Genomic DNA, 11,531 nt, shown 5'->3' with positions numbered 1-11,531 from the left:
CCTGTCGTTTTTGCAACCGTAGACGAAGCTTACGGCCTACCATTCAGTAGCAGACAAAAACTTTCGTACGTGCCCCTTCCTACAGTATTGCGACCAAAATGTGTCACGAGTATCGAAGTTAATACGGGCAGGATTTAAACAGAATCGAATCTACGGGCTCCACTGAGTACTTGGGATCGAGAAACGTTAATAGGCAGATCTTGCATCAAGATACACGCCAATGATGACATCTCCATTGAAAAACGAGACATATTGCATTACATGTCTAGTTTTGCTTCCTTGCCCAAATAAGTCTACGTTGAATAAATTTTGAAGAAGGCCAAAATAAAGTTCGGAGATCTGAAACTCTATCATTTATCCGTAAGAATGAGAATATATGGGTCAACAGTGACAAATACATGTCCAATAGGCAGGCGTCATTAACCTCAAAGGATTTCGGCCGATCCTAACCTGTCGTCCCATAACATTATAAATTTCGAAGTATAAATTGTGCTTGGCGAAATACAGGTATATTTATTCCCAAGTGTCATTAGATGTTTATATCGTAGAGCCGACGCTGATGGAATGCGTGCAAACTAAGCTCCGCATTTACTTATATACCTTTCCAATCGATGCTCACTTGTTAAGCATTACGTAATTTGCACAGCGCGACTTGCGACATTTCCAAAACTAAATACTCATCAATGTATATATTCACAATCTCAATATCAAAGTTGAACTAATTTCCACGTTGCAGCAAAACCAAATAAAATTGTATAAGGGGAACGATTCATCTCTGTTAATAAGGACTAAACTCTAATCATTCCCCGTTGCAACTTGAACCTTATTGAATACATTAAACTTAAAAGAACAGATTCGATCTTCCCATTGTTGTTAAACGAAATCTATGTCAATCTAAATCATAAACATTTTTCTGCCGTGAAAGAACACAGATTTACATATCCAATATTAAAGATTCGGTCAGAAAATTAACATATAGATTATTACATTAGGCTGCGTTTACACTTATTGTTACAATAAAGAAAATATTATTGGATTATATAACTCTAGTAATAATCTTTCTATTTATCAAAAATTATGAAATATGAAATATTAAATATCAAATAATAAGAACTAACTAATATAAAATAACCCAGAATAATTAACGGCACATGGATATGAGCCGTGAGGTTCATATCACAATCAGTTACTGCTGCAAGGCTTTGTAATCAATTGTCAGGAATTTGTAAAACGATTGTTAGTAGTGCAACTTCTGACGTGTTTTATGTTGCAACTACATGTTCATTATTGACAGTTTGGATACGTTATCATATTTGTGAAGTGTTCTGGTGGTGTGTAGTGTATTTGAGCTTGTTTTCTCGAAAAAAATGGGCAGAAAGTGTGACATTTCATCACGTAAGCAAGGAATGGTTATTGCTTTGCATATGGTCATTCTCAGAGAGAAATTGGTGGACAACTTCAAATGCATCAATCCACAGTTAGCCGCTGCCTGCAAAAGTAACAAGAACATGGAAAATCATCACTGAGAAGTCAATGTGGCAGAATGAAAAAGACATCACCTTGACTGGATTGTATGATAAAGGACATGACACTGAAAAATAGAGGAATGAGTTCAAGCCAAATTGCACATAAACTTCAAAAGAAGGTGCGAGTTAATCTTACTCATGCTACTGTAGTATCGCGACTAAAGAAACAGCGTGTTTCTAAACAGGTCCCACGTCAAAAACCCAGACTAACTGACGCACATGCAAAAGCTAGACGTGAGTTTGTCACACGTTATGGCGCATGGAATGATACAGATTGGGAACATGTGATATTTTCTGATGAAAAACGATTTAAATTGCTGGGAAATGACAGCTCAGTTAAACTGTGGATGCGGAAGGGAGAAGAACTTGCAAAATCTTGTAGTTTAGAAAGTCAAAAGTTTTGTGGCAGTGTTATGATTTGGGCATGTTTCTCTGCAAAAGGGATGGGCAGGATGCATATTTGCACATGGACCGTTAAGGCTGATCAATATCTGGAAATCCTGAATCGGAAAGTTTTACAAACTGCAGGAGATCATTCTTCTGGACAGAAATTTGGACTACTTTATTTTTCAAGACGATAATGCAACCTGTCACCATGCTCAGGTGGTGAATAACTGGTTTCATGATATGAATATTGAAATACTTTGGTGGCCGCCCAACTCTCCAGACATGAATCCTATAGAAAACGTGTGGGCTATTATGTGCAAAAAACTTGGTAATCAGACGTACCGGTCAAAAGAGGAACTTGTGGCATCAATTGTACATGTTTGGGATGAAATTGAGGTCGAAATCTCATTCATAGCATTCCTCGAAGGTTGGAAGCCCTTAGGATGGCCAGGGGTGGCCAGACTAAGTACTAGTCAATGTATGTACTTTCTATCATTTCAAATTGGCATATCATGATGCATTTAAAACCTTTGTTCAATCTTTTTACTTGTAAAAATTGTCTTTGTGCGAAAACGTTCCACAAGCTATATTTGCAATAATTTTGTTAATAGTTCTGTCAAGTGCATTATGTACGTAACTATGACTTAAATAATAAAAATATATTGTATAGATGTAGTGTTTTATATAATTGTAAGGAAAACAATTCAACAAGTCGAATTAAATCAATAAAACAACTGATAATTCACGAGCGAAATGCTGAAGACCAAAAATAATGAAGTGATGCTATTTCTTTTACGGAGTGTAGTAAGAATAAAATAATAAATATATAAAGACAGGGTAGGTAGTTTCTTGCCAAGTATAGTATACAACCTTGGTTACAACGAGAAAAAATAAATTTGTGAACTGTACAAACAGTTATTGAAAAAAATGTTATAGTATCTCAACAAATCTAAACTGGAAGCTGGCCGCTCAACGTATTCCGGAAAACGTATATAATCCGTTGATGCCAGGTACCTGGGTTTTGATAATTTACAAATACTATCTTTATTGTATAAATATTGTATGTTAAAACCTCACCTATAAAACACAGTTCTATAAATTACATATATATGTATATATATATATATATATATATATATATATATATATATAAAACAATTTAAATATAAAAATCCACTGTCGGGTTTATTTAATTTTTTGCTTTTGGCGTCAGTTCACAACAAAACTTCAACTTCGAATCCATTTTGTATAACCTTACATGGTGCCTTGACCCAGGATATACTTCTGGTTATATGTTGAGATAATACATTAAACTTAAGAAATTGTATTAATAATAAGTTGAAATATGATTATTTGTGTGTAAGATATTTGTGTCCTACGTAAGAAAGTGAAAAGAAAACTGTACTGTTTGATCGGGTGAGCAGGCTCTTTCGTTTAAGCTGTACGGGATTAAGGGATTAGTGAGCTAGCCATAAGTAGGTCAGTGGTACGAACATGGTTCGAACGTCGATCTCTCCGTCTCAGGACGAAGCAGCCGAAATAGGCTGGAATAAAATACTTGAATGCTGCGTCAAAGAAGTTCGTTATGAAGGGCAATAGAATGTAGTTTTTATAAAAAGTGGTACCATAAATCTTGCGCGGGAATGAGCGAAGAAGAATTTGCGAAATTTGAGTTGCATTTAGAAGATTTTTTCTTGCACGATATGCTGCGCAGTGTCAGAAAAGGAAAATATCAAGGAAGGAAAAGTAAAAGTTCACAGGGTCTTCAAAAATTAACTGACGAGAATGAAGAGAGCATTAGCCTCACGACACTTTTGTTATTTACGAAGCAGAGTAAAGAAGAGGATAGACAAGAGCAGATTAAATTTAGAGAAGAGAATATCTTTGGCTGCAAGTCGTTTCACTCTTCTGGCTTTAACTTTAGAAAGGCCCGACCATTAAATTCAAATTTCAAGACATCAGGGGAGACATTATTTTCATTATTATAATGGTTGTTTCTACATTCTTAATTTTTTGAGGACGCATTTGGAGGTGTGTTAACTAAAGCCAGAGATATATATAAGGAGACAGTAAACATATCTTTTTGGTGGCAGGGGTACTGACTGCATTTACGCACAGCATCGGCAGTATTAAAAAGAAAGGTCGGTTATTTCTTTGGTAATATATCAAAAGGTAAATAAAATCAAAGGCTGTTATTCACTTTTTTGATTTCTGGTTAAATATTTTTTTACTATTTCGTTGTTAATTTTATCGGAAGAAAAAATTCTTACACTATGCAGAAGAGAAATCATGTATTAATTTCCGGATAATAATTAATCACCATTTCAAATCATATGCATATCATTAACATTATTCGGTCAAGTCTTGCATGTATCCTGCAGCGAAATACGGACAATTGTGAAAATACTTCATCGCAACCAAAGCAGTGGGACAAAGGCCACGACTGTAGAAATGCAGGTTCCGACGAACATCAGTGGCTCAACCGTTCTGTTTCAGGCGCCAGCGTCTGGATTTGTCTCGCTGAGAGCTCGAGTTTCGGTGAACACGAGTAGCGTACTTATATACACAAGCTACAGTGGCGTGTGTATAAGGCCAATTAGTTGGGAATACAATACTCCCAATATGGTTCAAGTTCGCTGTTCAATTAACTTCAACTGCAAATAAAAATGGCGAAATAGTGTGAATGTCTTCTGCTATTACAATTGTCCCCAATGGCGTAGTGGTAACAGTAACACATGTAATGTTGTGGTCCGGCGTTCGATCACCATTAGAGCCTCAGCGGCTGTTTCCATTGGATGATATTTCGCCAACAACTTCCCGCACAATTCTTTCCGCCAAATCACACCCATTGCAATGATTCCGGTAAACGTTTAGGGGCGTGTTGTAAACACACTTTACAGGCATTGCACCTATGTGATGTGATGTGAACGAGAAAAATAATTGATTCAGTATTAACATATTATTTTGAGGTTTAGAGAATGATAAAATATGTGTGTAACACTCGCGCAATAATTGGTTCCCTTTTTATTAATGATGATAAGTTTGCAATTATTAAAATTATTATATAACTGCACCTAATATAAACAACAAAGGAAGAAATGATTCATTAGAAAATAATTTATTGAATTTTAATGTTAAAAAACATCAATATCTATTCATGTCACTGCTTGGGAATGACCTACTAAAAGCGGGGATTTTCATGAATGACTAGCACGTGAGTCAATATGTGAAAAAAACCGTCTCCTTGAATTAATAGCGCGGAGTTAGAGAAGAACCCAGAGCCCCCTGGTAGCAGCAGATTTTTTAAAATTTATCCTTTAGGAACGTTCAAGTTTCTGCTTCTCATGCAGTACAAGCATGTGCAATATTGAGGACAGAGTGCTGAAAACAATTCTCACCTCCTTCTTTGTTGCTACTAGCGTTTTAGATGAGAGTATTTACGTTTTGAACGTAGTTTCCCCCTTCCCCTGTAAGTAGGATTGCCAGATTTCTAAAATAAAAAAAACGGGACATATAGACTTATGGATATAGTTAAATTTATTTTTATAACATTTTTAAACATTACAAAATCAATTGCAATTTAAAGCATTGTTAATGCCGAGTTGTTAACATTTTGACAAAATATATTAATATTTGAGTGAACACTTGGCGTTCTTTAAGAGGAGCTTTGTTTAGAATAATCACTACTATAAGAACACTTTCTTTTTTGGCATGACGAAATGAAAGATAACTTTTTACATCACCTAAGCCCTGAATATTACCCACTCCACTCTGATTTCATTGACAAAGAAAATAAAAAAGTTATAGCTGTATTGGAACAAGAGCTGCCTTTGCCAGTCGTGAGTCTCTTCTTATTTAACATATCGAAAATCGACAACGAGTAGTTAATGCCAATGTTAATATGAGGTTTGAGTGGTAAATGGTAATTGGTATCCAATCAGGTCAGTTATAAATTCTTATTAATTTCTTGTTTTATAAAATGATTTTGAAATTTGAATTCTTTTTTTTCTTTAGCTAAATACGGGACAAATGGGAGTCGCGAGAACATTTTCCGGGACCCCGCGACATTTATTTAAAAAAGAGGACAATCCCTTATATACCGGACGTCTGGTAACCCTACTTGTAAGAGTAATGCGGCGGATTCAGCAGCCATTCAACAACCACCCCTCCGCCCACAGTGATGTCTCAAACTTAAAATATAAAAATAACTTAAAACTTAAAATATATATATATAAATATATATTGACATTTGTGTGAAAATGTAAAACATTTTATTAAGAGATTTCAGGCGACCTTAACCACAAATATTTAATTTTCGATAGTTATAACTGCGAAAGTCAGTTAACAATGCAACACCTTTAATCCACAATCATACAATTATCATTTATTTTATTTTAACGGTTATCCCAACGTTAGCATTTTTCATATGTCCCTTGTCATTAACACTGTGTTACACATACATATCTGTAAGTTGGGCGGCCGAAACACAACAACGGAAAGTATAGGGGACATACAAACTATTCACGTTGAAACCACAACATCAAGTTGAGGTATTGATACTGATATGGTTCAATGGTCGGTGCAGACTTGAAGGCGCCAATTCAAGTCTTTTTCGTCTTCCTACTTGTATCGTGTGCGTCTCGGGAATCACTCACGCAAGCACAAAGTATTTTAGGTCGGCTCTGTGGCTGAATGGTTAGCGTACCGTTCTACAAAACTCGGTGTCCTAGGTTTGCATCCTGGAAAACCTGGACACGAGATTGTGTTTGTTCCAACAATCTGTTTCATCATTCATCCTATTCTTCATGTTATATGGGATATTTGCGATAGGAATCTTCAATTCGACGAAGGCACAGAAATTTTCTGCTGTTATCTAGAGATTGATTTGACTAATTTCACTTCTCGCTTCTGACTCATTTGATCAATCGCTAAGATGAGGATGGAACTGATGTGAGGGCAATGACAAAAATTGATGGGCAGTACGCAACAAACAGACTGAATGTGAGTCTAGACGTCAAAGCCCCGATTGTCTGCAAAATCTAGCCCATGCAGAGCGGGATATATATAGGCTATCCTTTCTTTCGGGCAATGTAGACATTTTTATTAATAATTTTGATATCATGGTACTTGATTTTCACTAACTGCATCATGCTCTGTACTAATAACACTTGTAAAGTCCAAAACATTGATACAATATTGGTACATATTGTCTGTATGATCTAGGTGACGTATGAAAATAAGGTCATGGTGTAAGAACTTATTTAAGCGCTAGATAGTTCTTCGTTCACAAAATAAGCAAGTAATAGGATTTGGCATGTTTTAATTTGCCATTATCACAACATTAAGAAATGTTAATAGTGCATTTTCTTCACTTCTGCACCTTCAGCGTCTCATTTTTGTGCGGCCCTAGGTTATAGCCTAGGATAACCTAATGGCAAGCCCCCCCCTCCCTGAGTCCAGGACGTGGAAGAGAGATTGAAATTTAGGCTCTTGCAGGAAAGCCTCGCTCCTGTTATCGTTATTTAAGGAACCCTCTCCATTTGCAGCAATATTCCCCACGCTTTCAGTGGCGTACTCAAAAATGTAGTAAAGGGACCATGAGTTACTTCTTACCACTCCTAAATGATGCCATCTTTTCCTAAATTTGATGTTTTTTTTTGTTTGTTTTTTAGGAAAGTTGAGCAAAAGGAACACTACGTTGCTCTAAAACTCCTTTTAGATACGACAGTGTTCTTAACTTTCCAGCTGGCATAGCATAACACCCAGGGGTGCCCATCCCCCAGGGCCTATGACGCCCTACCCCCAAAAAAGGGTAGAACAAATCCCCCTTTATGCCGAATTATTTGCTCAAATTATTTTCTTCAGACAAAATTTATAGAACAGTGTAACACAGACATATTTAAGCAATATGTGTTTTCTTTAAGTATTGTTTACAATGTAGACAATTGCATGTATATTGTATATTACTTGACATTGATTGAAATAACTTATTACACAAATAGTAATAATTTCTGACGTTGTTGCAGCAAACTTATTGATAAATTCCTCAATTGGCTGCACTCTTAAAATATCGGACTCACAGGATGGAATTAAGGTAGACATTACCACTTATAAGTCATACACGAGCTCTACGTATTGGCTCTAATTACACCCATTGTGTGTTCTGCAGAGCTATTTGTCAACTTATTTTATATAATGCCTGCAATTTGGAAAAGTCGAAAACTGGACAACAACACGGTCCACGGTTTAAGACATCCATTCTTAACCCATTTCTGCAGATCCATAACTTATCCAGAACCCGTCATGTCGTCTGTACCTGAACATTTTAACTTTCTCAATCCCATCTTCCCCATCGCGATTAAGCACAAGGTAAAAAAGCGACGTTAAATAACTCAATAGTAATATTGTTTTCCATTGCAAAGCGTCAGAAACACTTCACAATGAAACCATGTGAACAGGAATGATAGCATAAAAAACTTTAAAAAGAATTACCTGTCGTGTTTATTGTGGCTCATCTCATTAGGCTGATTTTGTTAACCTGGTCCTGAACCTGATGCACTTTCATCATTGGTGTTATTTTGCCAAGGCCCACTTCCAAATTTAACTTCCACAGACTTGTGCTTTATGGGAAGATTATTTTTAGTTTAATATTCATGTTTACGTTCATAGTGTTTTTTCCACTTATCCTGGCGGCGAATAGTTTTACACGTGTACACCATACACATGTATTTGAATTGTCGTGTAAGACCCTTTGGAATGAATGTCCCCCTTTCAATTACATAGTCAATAAAAGTAAGCTGTAGACAACGAAAACTGACAGTATTATACAATTATCCAGCAGCACAAGAACACGACAATCGAACAGTTATAGCGGCGATTTGGTTCCAAAACTAGGGGAGAAAAGTACCCAAACTGGGGGGCAGGAAAGTTTACTTTCGCTTAGTACATTAGGTTTAGCATAGTGCAGGGGGAAAATGGCAAAAACTGGGGGGGACAATTCACCCACACCCTCTCCCTCTAATCTCCACCACTGCAAGCGAATCAAATCTTGCCTGAAATCATCTAACACTAAGACTGAATTCTGCAGTGTCCGAAAAACACCAGACATTGCTTACCACTGGCCGAGATGACAACAATCGAAGGTGCCTAATATTCCTAACCTTTCATTGCAAGATAGAAAAAGCACAGTTAATTCATGTTTCCTAACACAAACGTACATAACTGCCTTGGCTCACTGCCTTTGTTAATGTACTGAACTTTATTTTTTAACATTTTCTCTGCTTGACTAAGTGCACAGCACATTCACCTCTTCCAAACTGATTTGGTTTGATTTGAAGTTTTAAGCCCACTATGTGCACAGTAAAGCTAATAGGGACTGGACCTACAGTTTAAAGTGGAATCCGAACCACTATGTGCCTCCACCGGGTATCGAACCCGGGACCCCTTCATTACAAGGCGATGACGCTACCACTGCGCCATCGGGGAGGCCTATTCTAAACTGATTGTAAAGGCATAAGTGGTGGTGCTTCATTTCAACCCCATCGCCGCGATTAGCAACAGTTAAGTATATAAAATGTACTTAATAACCATAACTAAAAATCAATAACAAGTCAGCTAAACTATAAAATTGTGTCCCCCCCAAAAAAATTTCCATGATGCAGGGGCGTCATGAATCCCCCCTGTGGGCACCCCTGATAACACCCGTCTATCACCCAGTAACAGAATGCACCTCCCTTTAGCATGAAACACAATAACAGCCTGTTTTTCCCGCCCATCTTATATAAAAAATAATCATCTGCATAACAGTTACGATGAATAAACTCCGTGGCGAAACGGCCCTTGAATAACAAAGGCCTGTTAATTGGCTTCTTTATTAGTTGACACGTGGTCAGCACATCGAATCCCATCGCAGCTGTTATCTTTCTTCTCTATTTCACGTAGCTCCCCAATTGCCTTCAATTAACACAAATGTTCGGTAATGGAACCTGTGATCACGCTACATTGAGTTCTAAGTCTACTTTATGCAAAGATGGGCTAATCGGTGCTGACGTACAGTTAAAAGTGTTATCCGAGCTACAACGTGCATAAGCCTAACAGTAAGGGAGCGGTCGGAGCGTGGGTGACGCAAGCAGCTCTTTACAATAGAATCCTTTCCTTGCGTTGTCAAAATGTTAAGCATTCTTGAACAGATGGTCGTCGCCTTTATTCAGTGCTAAGCATTTGTATCATCATGAACCTTAGACATCGAAAGTAGAGATGTAATATTTTTTTCTTTTTTGAAGCTTTTGACAACGAAGCACTGAAGGAAACTGGCAACAAGGCGGTACTCGGCTACAAGCGATGTGGAGAGGAGAAAACAAATGACAGTCAGTGACGAATCTACATATTTTGGGAACATCCCAAAGCATTATTTAAGTTACCTTCAATGTAAAACAAACACACTTGTGAAAGGAAATGACAAAACATTTCCTTCTGTTGAGTTTCTTCTATTTATGTATGTTGTTTGCGTGTGTCTGCAAAGATTTGATTTTGTTATTTAGCGTCGCTTTTCTACCACTTTGGCTAATCGCGACGATGAGGATGAGTGATGATAGGATGAAATTAGGAAATTGATGCAGAAACACTTACAAGGAACACCCTTGACCAGGGGGAGATCCGAACCGTAACCATTGGCTTCGTAAACTCTATGCTAAGCGCTCCGTGCGGAGGTCGGAATATCTCTGGAGTTTTTTAATGTATAGTTTTAAGTTCACTTTCATGCACAGATCTGTTAAATGGGACAAGACCTACAGTTTTAAAATTATATCCAAACCACTATGCGCCTCCACCGGGAATCGATCATGGTATACCTCTGGATAGGGAGGTGGAATTGGAGAGGTAGAGTTTCGCAAAATCATGTGCAGATGAAACTTTTGATAAGTCACTTGTGGATACAATTCAGCTCGGAATGATGGACCAATATCTGTTGCATAATATTTCTACATTTGCTCGCTTATACTTTTAATTTGTCAAATTTTGTGTTGGCTATGCAGCGGTTGTTATGTAACTAAATCACGTTGGATGGTTCCTAATGTAAATAGTAATTTCGTTCTATCCACGGGATTTTCGCCCCTTGCTCCGCCTGTCTGTCACAATTATTAATCATTCATTGGACAAACCATTCGTTAAATTAATATTACGCACGTTCTCTCCAAGAACCAAGTACTATAGTTAACTGTTGCATTTCGAAGTCCCTCCCACCCTTCGTTTTACGCTACGGAGTTAAGAATTTCAAATAAGACGTCCTTATCTTTCTTTGTTTGACTTTCCTTGTAGATAGAAGATTTTAAAAATAATAATAATAATAAAATAATGAATTTAAATAACTGGGAACAAAATATTGGATCACAGGTACGTTTCCTGAGTAAACCGTCAAAGAAAATCAAACGCTGTTATTGATTTCGTTGATTCATAGTTCATTCTTTGCAATCTTCTTGAGGTTAATTTTAGCGAAAGAGAAAACTATTTCACTAATTAATCTCTAAGAATAATAATCGTCATGTTATATCACATGAGGTGTGGTGTAAGGGGTGGCCTTCGACGTAGTACACCCAATTGTCAACCTTACTTCCACGTAGT

The sequence above is a fragment of the Lepisma saccharinum genome, chromosome 28 (assembly GCF_977018435.1).
Source record: "Lepisma saccharinum chromosome 28, izLepSacc3.1, whole genome shotgun sequence".
Classification (NCBI taxonomy): domain Eukaryota; kingdom Metazoa; phylum Arthropoda; class Insecta; order Zygentoma; family Lepismatidae; genus Lepisma; species Lepisma saccharinum.
The sequence above is the reverse complement of the archived record's forward strand: the minus strand, read 5'-3'. Positions refer to the sequence as shown.